The following is a 16,954-nucleotide window of genomic DNA, read 5'->3' on the forward strand; positions in this document are numbered from 1 at the left end:
GTTCATTTCAACCTGAAATCATATTAGTCAGTCATCTCATACTGAATTTTTTTAAGTTTCCATAACAATTTTAAATTACATGTACACAAAATAGTTAAAACCTCTTGAAGGCGCCCTGTACTTCTCTGTCTGCAACTCGGAAAATCAGTTCTCTGCATCACTATAAACACTTCCTCACACCAGTGATGTTCAGTATGCCTTTCAGAGTTTTCGTTCAACATCTGATCTTTTAACTGTTATAAGTGAATGGAGCTGTCGGTTTATAGAGAATTGCGGAGAGGGTAGAATAATTGCACTTGACATTTTGAGAAAGTATGGCATCCTGGTCTTCTACATAAACTTCGAGGTTATGGCACTGGTGGTAAAGTTCTTGTCATTGTAAGGTTTTTGTTCTTTCTTATCGAAGTTTGCAAATAACTCTTGAATGATGAAATATCTTCATTTTCTTTTCCTGCTGGTGTTTCTCGAGGCTGTATTCTAAGTCCAAAACCGTTTCTTCTCTATGTATAGAATTTTTTTTTTAGATAATTAACATTTATGCTGATGAAACCACCTTCTAATCTGGTATTGCTTCTCGCCCATCTTCCCCGGATAAATTGAAATATGCAATTGATCTAGAAATTGGTCTGAGTTCAGTTATTTGTGGAATTAAGAAATGGATTGATTCATTTAATCCTGTTAAGACTCTGCTATTGTATTTTCTGCGATTCTGAGATTCTTAGGGATGGTTCTGCTCTCAGTAACCTTTTTCGTCTTTCTTTCTCATCAAATCTTTATTCGTGTCTATTTATCAAATCCATTGCCTTTTCTGCTTCTCGTAAAATCGGTTCTCTCTGTCTCGCTGTAACCACTTTCTCACGACAGAGCCTACTCTCTAACTCTACAAATCTACGATCGGATTATGCTTGGAGTATTGTTGTTAGACTTGGATTGGTGAATCTGTGCCCCATTTGAAGATTCTTGATAAAGTACAGAAACGTTTCTACAATTTATTTACCCCCCCCCACACCTTTTTCGTTTTCACTGTAACCTCTTTCTCACAGAAGTGATGTTGCTAGTCTCAATCATCTCTATATATATAAAAGGCAAAAGCGGCGCACGCATTTTTGTATGTCTAAGGAATGCTTTTTCGCCGGGGTTCTCGGGGAGGGGGTATTATTTTTTAGAACCTTTTATATACCGTCTAGATTGTAATATCTATGATTTGCGAACGCGCGTCGCGTCTAGATTAATTTACATCGACTTTTGCAGAATTCTTGCTATTTCAGCTCCTCTCGTGTTTCATATAAAAGCAAAACTAATCTGGAGCAAAGGGATCTCGGCCCCGGGAACGCCCAGAAAGCAATCAGCTTTGATCAATGTAGGAAAAAACCCTTATATCAGATAATTGCTATTCGTTTGGACATTCACCTTTTTATGGGGAGCGGGTTTTCCCCCAGACCAACATCTTGCGGAAACAAAACAAAACAAAAAAACTGCCCCACAGCAAAAATTAAGTGTGAGATTTCATTCCCCTATGGCATGACGTTTAACCTCATTAAATCCACGCACCTGTTACTAAGTTCTTTCTTTTCACCTTCGCCTCAAGGTTCCAGGTTCGAGCCTATCTACCTACCAACATTTTTTTCCTTTTACCACATGGGCAAGGCCGGGCACACCTGCTACATTTAATAAATAACATTATGGCATGCATTTTTCATAATTGTCTGATGTATTTTCTGTCTCCTTTGTTCCAGCTCGTTTGACTCGTTGGTTTAGTGGTATTCATGAATCCACTGTTTTTATACTGCATTCTTTATCCAATCGCTTTTTTTTTTCAAGAACTGTTGGCTTGTGTAACTCCCTGACTGCTCGTTGATTCCACTTCTACCTATATCCTTGGTCTTCTCAAGACTAAGGTCAATAGGGATCTACGGTCTTTGCAATAATCATTTTTCGTTCTTGTTAGATCCTTCACGGATTGTCCAGAGCGATTTCCGTAATAATATCGCTCAATAATTCAAAAGAAAACTGCTTTAGCAGTTTAAAAGTAAATACCGGACATGAATTCATCGATTTTGCACTGGTTAATGCAGAAGCAAACATTGATTTAGTCAATGTTTTGACAACAGTTTAAACAACTGATTAAAAATTTAAATTCATTTGACACCATGCCAGGGAAAACCTATCTAGAATGTTTTAACGGTGGACACGCTTCGTTAGTTTCATGGATGCCAACACCAACTTGTATAACAAAATAAAAGATAAACATCTAGTCTCATTTGGTGCGAGTAACTCAATGACAACCTATTTAAAACTCCCATAGCAACACGAGATGGATGTGGTTTGCATTACTGGACCCGGACGCGGATTGATTAGTCTATATAAATAAAACAGTAAAAATGCATGCCAAAATGTTATTTATAAAATCTAGCAGGTGTGCCCTGCATTGCCCGTGTGGTAAAATACAAAAAAAAAAAAGAACTGCACGCCTGTGGAACTCTGTTCCGTCTGTCTGCTTCCCACCTGACTACAACTTGGATGTCTTCAAGTCCAACGTTAACAAATTCCTAATGAACCGCCCCCTTAAGTAAACACTTCATCAAATCTCCACACTAACGTACTGTACTTGCAATAACCCTTATCCCTGAGTGGCTTCCGAGCCTTGATAAGTGGTGACCACTGTGTAAAAAAAAAAAAAGACATATATTTGTGTGCGTGTGTGAAAATATTTAACTCTTAAACTTCTGGTCACATAACACTGAAATTTACAGGAAATAGTAACCATACACCAAGGACGGTTTATAACGAGTAAAATCTTTGTTTGGATGGACGGATAATGCGTACAGAAATGTGTCGTCAGGTTGGAATGCAAAATATTCATTTCAACTTGCTGACATATTTCTATTACTTTTGAGCATGCGTAAATTCATTCATAGCTTGAAGTGGTTTAATTTTAAATCTTTCTTATCTATCTGTCGATAGCTTGAACTGTAGGGAACGTGGGTAGAGCACTAAATGTTTTGGTTTCGATTTTAATTGATGGCATCCAAGTATATATATATATATATATATATATATATATATATATATATATATATATATATATATATATATATATATATATATATATATATATACATGTGTGTGTGTGTGCGTGTGTAAATATATATACATATATATTCACACACACGCACACACACGTCGATTAGCGTAATTGTTAGGAGCCTTGATTGTCTTACAGGCGGTCGGGTTTCAATCCTGGCTTGAGGTAGTTGCCTGTCTAGCCGTACTGATGAGCTGTGAAACAGCGAAAGTACTGTATATGGATGACTATATATATATATATATATATATATATATATATATATATAGTGAAATGTAATAATTTTCCAAGTTTTCTCAGTTAGTCATTTATTACTTTTTAAAAGGTAGACATTAAAATATAGTAACTACTAACAAGTCTGCACAATTATGTCATTGTTGCATATTTAGTCATATACTAATCAGATTTTCACGTTAAAAATTTAGAAAAACATTATTTTGGACAATTTAAACGCTTTGTGCAACCGACATACTCTGCCGTTCCTAATATTCAATAGGGAATCGGTTTTGTAACAATAAATACGAAATTTGCATGAATTAAAATATATTTAAGCATATTTTACAACCGGGCAAGGTCGGGCGCCCCTGATATGTTTATATAGGGTGACCAAAAAAAAAACACGCACACAAAAACAAAAGCTAAATGGAGGCCATCTAGAACATATGCTGTAGAACGGAGAAAAAAGACCCTAGTGTTTTGATGTGATGTTTTGAATATAATAAACTAGTTGTGACCAAAGTTTCATTCCATTCGGACAAAACACTAAGAACCGGGGCCTAATTAGAGTTGGGACCCGGTTTTTTTGGTGGTGGTGGGGGGGTCACCCTGTATATATATAAATCGCGACGCCAATCTGCACTTGTAGTGGGCTGATATGAATATACAAGCTGGGTTTAATAGATTTGCTTGTTTTTTACGGGGTAAAATTAACTGAGATTTTAACTATCAGTAATTAATTTTCACATGCATTCTCCTTCAACGTGCAAAAATTTAAATGAAATATTAATAAGCATCTTGCTAAACAACTCCCTAAGTAGGATGCCTCTATACATCTGGCGCATAATCTCTTGCATTTATGTGACAAAATGCTTTGTTTGGGGTTAACAAAAGTAATAATTAAATAGATTAATCAATACAAAAAAAAATTAAGGGTGTAAATGTAGCAGCGACGTGACATGGAGGAAGAGAAGGAAAAGAAAATTGGAGAGAAAAAAAGACAAACCGCGTGGGTGGCTACAGCGACAGTGACTTGAAAACAAGTGTGAGTGCGATAGGAACCTTTGAATCAAAATGCAATCTGAACTTTGAACAAGAAAATGGTCGGACGACCGGGTGCCATGAAGCGAACTGTAGATACAGATAGCGGAAAGAAAGGTAGAAATTGGAAAAACACGCATTGCGGCCGCTGGACTTGAACAGACATATCGCACGGGAGGAGAAAGAGTACTTGTGCACGGCAGAGTTTGTTGACCACATGGTAGACGAGAGTAACTTTAAAAAACAAAAACAAAATGCAAGCATGATTTGGAAAGTACCGTTAATAAATGCCTTTTTTTAAACTGAAAAAAGCTGAGACGAATTTTCTTTTTTGTTGTTCTTTTGTCGAACTGTCGCTACATTTCAACCACTCGGACCCACACGTTATCTGATACCGCAAGGCAACAAATAGAAAAAGGAAAGAAATATAAACCAACGTCATTTTTTTTAGTGCAAATGAAATGTATTTATTCGTGGTTCCTCCAAGAATAAAGCATTTCATCATCTTTCAAAAGTCTTGCGTCTTTACAACGCCGTGCAATATAACATGTGCTTTTTTAAAAGTCTTTCTCCCGCCAACTTACGCCGGCTATAGCCAGCTCTTTCTCACCTTCGTTCACACGTGTATCTTTTTCAACACGCACTTTGCTTCTCTCTACTCGGCCACATGCCGCCCATATTCTGTCTTTTTTTCTTTATCTTCCCGTGCACACTTGCTTAATTTACATATGTGCTTAGACGGCAGCTGCTTCTACTGCTGCTAATATTGTTGCTGGTCAGCTATCCTACTGCTGCAGCTGATTTTTCGCCATACGCACTATGTTACATCTGCATACAAGGTGTTGAACGTAACGACACCGTTAAAGAAGATTAACGACATCGTTACATAAGTACAAAAGACGAAAAGGAAATAGGAAAAAAAGGAAGAGACAAGTAGATACAAAGAAACAATAGTAGAAGGTATTTAACTTTAGCCCACTGCGAAATGTGACACAAGAGTCGGAAAATTGGATTTGAAAAGCAAGCGTCATAGAGATAAAGCACTCTGGCCTACCAAAACATACCTAGGAAGTTCCTATGGCATTCCTTGTTATACATACCTCAGGCAATAGGAAACAAGACATTTACAAAATTAGCCTAGATGTTCTTGGCTTTGTAGCCGAGGTGATGGTATTTATCTCCCTCCCACGATGGAAAGATGTGACACAATGGTCAGAAAGTGACAGTGAATAACCAGCATCCTAGATGAAAAAAAAAACTAACACCTTATTAATAAGAGAAGGTTTTGAATCTAAAACCATGTTTAATTTTAGAAGAGTTTCCAATAGATACCGAGTCTATTCAAGTCCTGGAGATAAAAAAGAGTTTTTGGTGGGCAATAAATCTGTGTAGGTTTTGAACTTTAAAATTTTACAGGCAAAAAGCAAAGATCTTTCTTGTGTAAACACTTCTAAAATATCCAATATTTTTGTGAAGCAATTCTGGTTTCTGATTGCAAAACGTGGGTCCATTTTTTTCACACAAGCTTCACCACATTATCAAGGCCAAGAGGCCACTCGAGGATAAGGGTTAAAGAGTGTACAGTAGAAATTGGACAATATAGTAATCAATTCGGTAAATTTGTTAACTTATATGGAACGGCTCATCAAGAACTTGTTTGCGTTAGACTTGAAGACAACCATATTGTAGTCAGCCGGAAAGCAGGAAAACGGAAGACAATTACACAGGGGTGCAGTTCTAAGAAAGAAGCTTTGTTCATGGAATCTATGTTTAGGTTTAGGGATGATAAAGAGTGGTGGGGAATTATTGATAGTGTTTTCTGCTAGAAAGGTGTTTCTTGTAAAAGTTTGGTGAGGGGGACCAGTGATTGGAGCTCAGCCGAGCACTTGCCATGAAAATAACGGCAATGTCCATAAGTAGAAGCTTCAAAATTTCTTTAATCATACCCTCATTACTCGTGATGGGGATGAGTCTCCTAGTGGCTTCGGCTGCAGGGAAACTGGGTAGAGTACTCTTCAAGGATTCATTCTTGACACTCAGCTCGACAGGTGCGAGGCCGGGAACTGGCACTCTACCTGTTGAACTGACGTACACCGCTTCGGTATCACCCAGGAGGTCCACCCTCCCAGGCCCTTCCACCCGGATTTCGGGTAGGGCAAGCTTATTGTTTGTCGCCTGAGGCGCCTCTACCGGGGAATGCCAACGAGGGTGCTCTGGCAATTTTCGTTGAAGCAAGATTGCCCCTCCTTTAAGGGAGCTTGTCTATTTTCCACCTTCCGACCTTGTGTCACACTTTGGTGCGGTGGACACTAGACAAATATCTACTCTCATTATTCGTGATGGGATGAGTCTCTTAGCGGCTTTGGCTGCAGGAAAGCTAGGTAGAGTACTCGTCAATGATCTGTTCTTGACATTCAGCTCGACAAACTGAGGCACACCGCCTGGGTATCACTCAGAAGATTCACCCTCTCAGGCCTTACCACCCGGTTTTCGGGTGGGGCAAGTTTATTGCTTATCGCGTGAGCCGCCCCAACCGGGAATTTCCAGGCAATTTTTGTTGAGGCAAGAGTGCCCCTCCTTTAGGGGAGCTTGCTTATTCTCCACCTTCTGGCCTTGTGTCACAGTTTGCTGCAGTGGGCAGCAGGCAAATATCTACCCTCATTATACATATGGTGATGAAGGGTCTCCTTGCTGCTCCGGCTGCTTGGAGACTGGGTAGAAAGTGCCAATCAAGAATCAGTTTTTGACACTCAGCCCGACAGGTGCAGAGCCGGGAACCAGTCCAGTACCTGTCAGACTGAGGTACGCCGCCTAGGTATCACTCAGGTGGTCCACTCTCCCTGGCTTAGCCCCCCAGCTTTCAGGTGGGATAAGTTTATTGCTTGCTGCGTGAGGCGCTTCAACCGGGAAATGCCGATCGGGATGCACAGGTAATTTTTGCTAGGCAAGAGTGCCTCTCCTTTAGCAGAGCTTGATTGACATCCCCAGTTTCCCGACTTTGTGTCACATAATGCTGAGGTGGGCAGCATTTAAATCTCTACATCATTATATATGAAAACAAATATTGCAGCAATAGGTGTGTCAGAATTTTTGTAGGAATTTTTGACACCCCTCACACGAAACTGCGAATAAAATATAAAAAATTTCTCTTTTAAAAGTGGGTTGATTATTTTCTTTATGGATTATACTTCCAAAATAAACTATTAAAGTTGTATAAAAAGTAATAGAAATATTATTTTTTTATTTAAAAAAACAGTAATGAAATTAATTGAGTTCAGTATTTTTCAATTTTTAAACTTCAAAAATCAATCAAAATTTTTCGATTAATTCTATTTTTACGATATTTTCAGGGTCAATGTGAAATTTTATGCTCTTTCCAATAAACCGAATATAATATTTTAGACAAACGTTTTTTTTTATTCACGCCCCCCCCTATTTTGAAATGTCTATTAAAAAGTAAATAATTAATTTACTCACCAAAGTTTTATGTATCACAAATTGAAGATAAAAGATCAATAAATAATATATTCAAATTTAAAACAAAAAGAGTAGTGTTTTTTAGAAATTTACCTGTAAAGTCCAAAGTTTAAAACCTTCTTTTATTTTTAAAAACCACGTTGTTTGTTTTTTGGGGCTTTTTTTTTAATGAAACCTTGGTCCTTGCTCCTTTAACTGAAAAAAAATAGTGTTAGTAGTTATAAGCTTGGAAAGACAGGAGGTCGAATTAATTCAAGCCTCCCCATTTTGAAATGTCTATTTAAAAGTAAATAATTTACTCACCAAAGTTTTATATATCACAAATTGGAGATAAAAGATCAATAAATAATATATTCTAATTTAAAACAACAAAAAATCAGTGTTTTTTAGAAATTCACTTGTAAAGTCCGAAGTTTAAAAACATTTTTTTTAAAATCACGTTTTTGTTTTTTTGTGTTTTGTTTTTTGCTTTTTTTTTTAATGAAACCTTGGTCCTTGCTCCTTTAATTGAAAAAAAAATTAGGGTTTGAATTACATTTTTCGAGTAGTTATAAGCTTGGAAACACAGGGGGTCGAATTATTCGATATTTTTCATAAAGTTTCTGATACACCAATTGCAACAAGATCACTATTTTTTTATATAATAGGAGAATCCTTCCAGTTTAAATATTGCAACAAAAGACAATGCCCGGTAGAGTGAACCTCCTAGAACTGGGCAGGATCATCACGATGCAGCAGGGGAAAAGGCCATATCAAGAATGGCATAAGGCTGATTTGTGTGCTGACGGGAAAATCCCCGGCTTTAGAGCTGGGGTAAAAATCAAGAGAGATTAAAACAGAAAAAAGAAAGAACAAAAACCCAAAAGAACAATAAAAAGAAAAGATAAAATTAAAATAATGAAAAAAAAAAATGAGAGAAAAAATAAAACGTGTTGAAAAGTAAACATCGATATGAGAAGCAAATGTTTGCTGCAGTAACGCAAATCTTTTCACGCAAAATTTCGGATTTAGTTTCAATGTGGCTCGAAGAAACAAGAAAAAAGAGTATAACTACCGAACACTGGGGTCGATGGGGGAGGGGAAGCGTTGTTAAGGCAATAAAGCAAGTTCTTCTTGTGCGGTTGTAAAAAAAAAAAAAAAAAATAGCAACAGCTCTCCCCCCCCCCAACCGTTCTTCGGTCCTAATTTGATATCAGAAAAATGTGAAGGGGATCAGGGTGATTGCAGTGGAGAGTTCTAGAATGTAAGCTGGTAGAATTTTCGATGGCAAACTAATCCTTATTGGAATGAGATTGTTATGAGAAAGTCTCTTGTGAATGGCATGTAGAATTAGAGAAACCATTGGCGTAAGGTAACAGAGTTTTTTTTCTAAACATAGTTTACGCCGACAAGAGTTGGCAACACAAAAACGCTATGTGAATTTTATTTGTATGGTACGTATATATATATATATATATATATATATATATATATATATATATATATATATACTTTTGATTTTTTATTACCGTACCTTTCTGTTGAGTTACATTATTGTTTCAGCTACCCGGCCGTTTTTTTTGGGGGGGGGGTTGTCGTCTGTAGCTTCCTCAGACTTTTACAGAAATGTTCGTTATCATGGGATGAAAGATTAAAAGAGTGGATGAGGTCAGGGGAGGGTGCTGACCTCATTCACTCTTTCACTATTTCATCCCATGATAACGAACATTTCTGCAAAAGTCTGAGGAAGCTACAGACGGCAAAAAAACGGCCGGGTAGCTGAAACAATAATGTAACTTAACAGAAAGATACCGTAATAAAAAATAAAACGCATATTTGCTCTACAGCAGTATTGAGCACTTTCTTCAGTTTTTATTAATTACCATTTCCACTATATATATATATATACATATATATATATATATATAGAGAGAGAGAGAGGGGGAGAGAGAGTGATGCTGTTTGTTTGTTTGTTTTTGTTAGCGACATTATTGAATGAACTGAATTGTTTATATGGAAGCGTATTTTTACCTAAATGCGTTGGGAATAAACACACACACACACACATATCTTCTATAATATAAAGCTGAACGTTTGTGTGTGCGAAATATAATATAGCTATAATAAAAAAAACTCCAACAAAGTCAAGGGAAAAAACTTTAAGAAAATCATACACAAAGAAATGAAAAAATTAGGCCTAAAAGCGGACGTATCAGCTAACATAAAAATAACAAACTTCCTGGACGTCACGTTAAACTTAGATAAAAACACATATGAACCATACTTAAAAGATAACGCTACTCCAATTTACGTAAACCCCAAGTCCAACCGCCCACCATCAATTATAAAACACATTCCTAACTCGATCGTAAGTAGACTCAGTAATAACTCAAGCGATGAAAATGCATTTAACAGGTCAACCAATATCTACGAAACAGCCCTAAAAAAAATAGTGGATACAAAAATATCGATATCAAATATAAGCAACAAAACACCAACAACTATAATAAAATTAAAATTAGAAGAAAAAGAACTATAATTTGGTATACGGTCCCATACAATCAAATGTTAAAAACAAAACTTGGAAAGAAATTTCTAGATCTTATTGAAAAACACTTTCCCGCAACCAACCCCTTACACAAAATCTTCAATAAAAATACCTTGAAGTTATCTTACAGTTGTTGCGAAAATTTAGAGATGATAATTAAAGCACATAATAACAAAATACTAAATGAAAACAATGTAAACAACAACAAAATAAACAGTAGACACCATGACAGAAATAAAACCAACACTAGCAGAAATAATAATAATAATAATAATAATAATAATAATAATGATAACAATAATAATAATAATAATAATAATAATAATAATAATAATAATAATAATAATAATAACAAACCAACCCCGGACAAGAACAACCATACCATAAATAAAAATACTAATAACGAACAAGATAAATGCAATTGTAGACACCGCACACTTTGCCCAGTCCAAAATAAATGCCTAACAAAAAGCGTAGTTTATCAAGCAACAATATTTGCGAAAGAAAACCCGAATAACAAGAAATATTACATAGGCATGACTTCCTTAGATTTCAAAACCCGATACTATGACCACAAAAGTACATTCAAAAATAAAAAACACCGTATAAAAACAACACTAGCGAATAAATACTGGGAACTCAAAGAAAGCGGACATTCGCCGATAGTCGAATGGAAAATAATGAGACAAGCTACCACGTGCAGACATTTAGACGACCCATGTAAATTATGCCTCCATGAAAAATTTGCTATCCTGTACTTTAAAGAACCTCAAAATCTATTAAACTGTAGACGAGAAATAGCAAACAACTGTGTTCACAAAATAAAACTTACTCTAGGATAGCGATACAAAATAGCTTTAAAACTAACAATAACAATAGAAAACAAACAAATAAATAAATTAAATAAACATGAATATACATAAACGACCACACATATATGTATATATATATGTATATATATATATATATGTGCATGTGTGTGTGTACACATAGGTATATTTATATATATATATATATATATATATATATATATATATAAAAAAGGAAGGAAAACGTCTACCTTAAACCACTAACCTAGTTCTAAAACAGATCCTTTGTTCGATAAAATGCATGCCCATTGGCTGATAGGAAGGGGCGCGGTGGATACTAGAAAGCTGATTGGCTAACTAGAAATCCTCAACATATATAAAAAGAAGAAGCAACCACAGAATTCGCGCATAAGCCTGACGAATCCTATAGTGGATGAAACGCAGAATATTCAGTGTAGCTTAATCGCCATATATATTTTATAAATTACTAACTAGCTCTGCCTACGTATTGAGCACTTTTGAAGTAAATACTTAAAGTTTACGCATAAATCTATACTTTCGTATATTAGGTTTATGTGAGTAAATGAAGTAGTTATACATATATATATATATATATATATATATATATATATACATATATATATACGTTTGTTTGAAAGAAACAGAACATTTCGTACCAAAACAATTCATATTACTTGTTATTTGAACCTTGAACACACAGAAGAGTTTAACTTTACAACTAAATTTTTACCAAGTGCTTTATCCACTACTGTGTTATTTTCACGGAATTTCGGTCTATGTAAGCTTCGGCCTTCTCCGGGTGTATTTTGTCGAACTCGGGAATCTTTCTGTCGAACTAGGGATTCTTACTGTCGAATGCGGGAATCTGCACGGATTTTTATTTAATTTACGGAGGTCCCGTGCATTCGTTCCGTCGGCCATGACTGGGTAGAAGTTCTAAGTCGTTCGCAATTGTATTTTGAGTAGTGCCCGCACTGAGGATTGAACTTTTGACCTCCAGAAGAGTGTTACTTACAACTGATTTTTACAAAGTACATTATCCGCTATGGTATGGATACTTTCGAGTTCAACAGAAAGAATACCGAGTTCAACAAAAAGATTGCTGGGTTCTAACTAGATACACCCAAAGATTGTCGAAGGTTACATCAACCGAAACGTTGTGATAAAGAAAGTGGTTTGGAAATGAATGACATTACGAAGGTTAATGGCACTGAATTGAATGATAATACTGGTGCCCGCAAAACTCGTCCCGGGAAAACTCGTCTCCGGAAAACCCGTACCCGGAATACTCGTCTCCGGAAAACTTGTACCTGGAAAAATCCCCCCTTTTTGTTAGGTAGGAAAACTGGTCCTTTATTGAATAAATATCGATTGAAAACACATTTTATTACCGTTCTTGAAGGAGATATTGTTTTTAAAAGAGACTATGTACCCCCATAATATTTTTAAAAATTATTTTTAACTCTTGCTTAAAAAAAAAACTTGATTACGGAGTTAAGATACGAAAAACGAAACCAAATATTTATTCTTAAAAAATACTCTAGTTTTAACATTTTTTGTGTCATTGCGAAACAAAAATAAAGAAAGAAAACACGTATTATCAAAGAAAGCAATTATTTTATTCAGAAAAATTAATTCAGTTTAAATAATTCTTATGTTATTACAAAACAAGAAAAAAGAAAACACGGTGTTATGTAATTTCTGGTACCGCACTGAAATAATAACGTTATTATTTCGAAAGCCATTCTTAACATGGGGAGAAGAGGGTATCGTTTAAAAGTCATTTCGGAGGCACTTGTGCAATACTTACAAATATACAAATGTATTTTCTTTTGGAGGTGGGGGAGGCTCGTTGTAAAACTATATCTACCTCATTATTTTCTTTAATTTTCGGACATTTTTTTGTTAAAAATTATTTACTAAGTAATGTCGAGTGCGATATTACTTGTTATTTCTTTTTAACTAAATAAACTGTTTAAAATAAGTTTAAACACCAAAAACTTACAAAGCTAGGTAGAAAACAAAAACTTAGAAAAATCAATTTAATTTTTTTTAAACAATAAACATGTAAAAATATTTTTTTAAATATTATGGGATGTGCATTATTACCTAAAAATATACAAATGTATTTTCTTTTGGAGGGCGCCCGTTTTAAAACTATATCTACCTCTTTAATTTTCTATTGTTGAGCAATTATCGAGACTTCTAAGACGTGATCCTCTTATGTCGGACATTTTTTGTTCATAAGTAACACTCGACATTACTTTTTTTAACTACATAAACTCTTTAAAATAAATTGAAACACCAAAAGCTAGGTAGAAAACAAAAACTTAGAAAAATTACTTTAACTATTTTAAAACAACAGTAAACAAGTAAAAAAAAATATATTTTTTAATATTATGCATCCCATAATATTAAAAAAAAAAAAAATTTTTTTTTTTTAATATTATGGGATGTGTATTCTCTTTTGAAGACAATATATTCTTCAAGAACGGTCATAAAATGTGTTTTCAATCGATATTTATTCAATAACGGACGAGTTTTCCTACCTACCGAAAGGGGACGAGTTTTCCGGGGTCGAGTTTTCCAGAGACGAGTTTTCCGGAGACGAGTTTTCCTAAATTCGATAATACTAAATTGGATGGGAATACGAAAGCGACGGATCCATTGTGTTATCTGACGAAATGGCGCCATAAACAACATGCCAGGGTAAAAGGAGTGAGATAGAAAATTTGGAAGAAGGTATTTATTTATTTATTTATTTCCTGTTTAAGTAAGCTAACTGGCGAGACCAGAAATATTGTATTTTTGGTAGAAATATATATTTGAGAGAAACTGACCGTTGACAGCAAACAAGAAAAACGGATACGAACAGATCTAGAACAAGCATATGAGTTCTTAGACGTTGAAAGTTTTGTCGAGTCATCAAAACTAAGAAAACAGTCAACAACTTATGTTGTCCACTATGAAATATGGTTATTGTTTTAACTTTATAAACGGCACTTTATATATATATATATATATATATATATACATATATATATATATATATATATATATATATATATATATATATATATATATATATATATATATAAATGTAAATGTTGGTTCGTTCGAAATTAATTGTCTAAAAAACCACTGGACGGATGGCTTCCACGTTTTGGTATAATATGTTTACTATATCCATGTGTGTTTTTATATATTTCTTTTTAATTATAACATTATACTTAATTTTTCTATGATAAATAGGTGGATTTCTTTGTACCGAGAGGCCATTTTTTTTATTTAGGGACAATTATTTATTGCCGCTTCCTGTCACGTGACCAGTGTTACAATTTAGCGGTTTTCCTGCTATATCTGGAGATTTCGTTTAGAATCTAGCGGGAAATTCTAGAACACCTGGAGGTATTTGGCACCCACACACCCGCATTAGATTATTAAAAAATAAAGAAAAGCGCTTGAAAATAATCAATGTAAGTAAAAAAAAAAAGTAGCATTTATTGCCTTTGGTAACAATTATTTATTGATTATTTGTTTTGTTTTTCACCTTTTTTTCGACTAACCATTCTTAAATCTCACTATAAAATCGATTTTTCCAAGTACATTTTAGGTGGGGGGGATTCCAACCTCCGAAGTTTGGGTTTGTATTACTGTACACATAGATTCGAAAAAGTTGTCAAAAACAAATATATAACAAATAAATGTTATCAAAGGCAAGATAAGTTACTTTTCTGCCAAACTGGATATATAATTTACTTAAAAAGAAAACAAAAAAAATTCAACGTGGTTTTTAAAAGAAAAGGTTTTAAACTTTGGACTTTACAGGTAAATTTGCAAATAACTGTTCTTTTTTTGTTTGAAATTAGCTTGTTTTATTTATTGATCTTTTATCTTCAATTTGTTATATATAAATTTGAGATGAGAAAATTAATTATTTTCATTTGAATAGACATTTCGAAATGGGGCGGGTGAATTTTTAAAAAAACGCTTGTCCAGAATATTATGTTCGGTTTATTCGAAAAAGCATAAAATTTCAAATTAAACCTGAAATTATCGTCAAAATTGTGCGATTAGAAAAATGTTGATAGATTTTTAAAGTTTAAAAATTGAAAAAAAAATTAACTCGTAAAATTCAGTTGATTTCATTACGTAAAAACACTTTGTTTTTTAATTGTTTTTTCTTTTAAATTAAAAATAATATTTCTATTATTTTTAAACAACTTTAATAGTTTATTTTGGAAGTATATTCCATAAAGAAAATAAACAACCCACTTTAAAAAGAGAAATTATGATTTTTTTCTTTTAATATTTTATTCGCAGTTTTGTGTTAAGAGTGTCAAAAATTCACAAAAAATTCTGACGCACATCGTGCGTCACTCCGTTGAGTCAAGTTAAAAAGTTTAAAAGTTAATAACTAAATAAGATTACAGTTGTCTCTCTCCGGAGTCAATTATCTCCAAATAAAACCATTTATTATAACTAGTGTTGGGACGATTAATCGGAATCGAGAATCGGGAAAATCGGAAATTTTACATGTATTTCAATCGGTATCGGAATAGGAAAATTATGTGCCTATTTGTCGATGCCAAAAACCATTCTTTTAATTGTCTTTTTTTATATGATTTTGTCTAAAATAAAATCTTCAACTACTGGCAGTAATAATAAAATAATAACTATTAATTGATTTTTAAACTGACAGTAAAAATAATATCGATAGATCACCCCAAAATAGTTTTACGTTTGAGAAAATATCTGAAGATTTTACAGTAATTGGAAAAAAATATCGACTTTATAGTTAAATACGAAGAGATTCATGAAGAATCGGAATCGGCAAGTGTGTTGAAATCGAAAATTTAGTAAGGAATTGGTAATTGTATCGGAATGGTAACGTTCAATGCCACCAAGACAAAACTGGTCTCATTCAATAATTACAAGAAACCTTCTCTACCACCTATAGCAATGGCCAACAACTCTTTATCTGAGAGTACGTCTTTCAAGCTCCTTGGCCTAACGTTCACAGGAAACATGAGTTGGAACAATTACATCGAGGGCATTGCCAGGGACGCTGCAAGGAAGGTGGGCTCTCTCTACCGTGCTAGAAAACTTCTAACACCCGAAAGTATCCTGTACCTCTATAAGGCCACTATTCGCCCATGTATGGAGTATTGCTGTCATATTTGGGCCGGTGCATCGGCTACTAGTCTCTCGCTCCTTGACAGGGTTCAAAAGAGAGTCGCAAATCTGATAGGCCCTAAACTGGCATCTAAACTTCAGCCTCTGTCCCATCGTCGAAACGTTGCATCCCTCTGCCTGTTCTACAAGTATTATAATGGTGAATGCTCTGAAGAACTGCAAGCACTTGTGCCCCCACGACGTGAACACCCTCGACAGACCCGACAAGCTGCAAAATCCCACCCCCACACTGTAGAGATCTCTAGATGTAAAAGATCTTTCTACTCCAGTAGTTTCTTCCCCAGAACTGCTAGACTTTGGAATTCCATTCCAGGTCACTGCTTCCCCAACTGTACTGACATGCATAAGTTCAAGTGCAACGTGAACCAACATCTCGCTGCCCTAATCCCTACATAGTAACCCAGTAGATGTTTCCCCTGATAGTAGCCCCCTACATTAAAGTGGCAATGTGCCTTGTTTGGGGTGAAAATGTAATAAATAAATAAAAAAAATTGGGGAAATTATTTGAATCGTTCTATCACTAGTAATACGTCTCAGCGAACGTCTCCTTGTGTCTGTTTTCTTCCTAAAAAAAAAAAAAAA

Source organism: Euprymna scolopes, chromosome 39 (genome assembly GCF_053919585.1).
Source record: "Euprymna scolopes isolate OS-2025 chromosome 39, ASM5391958v1, whole genome shotgun sequence".
NCBI classification, from domain to species: domain Eukaryota; kingdom Metazoa; phylum Mollusca; class Cephalopoda; order Sepiida; family Sepiolidae; genus Euprymna; species Euprymna scolopes.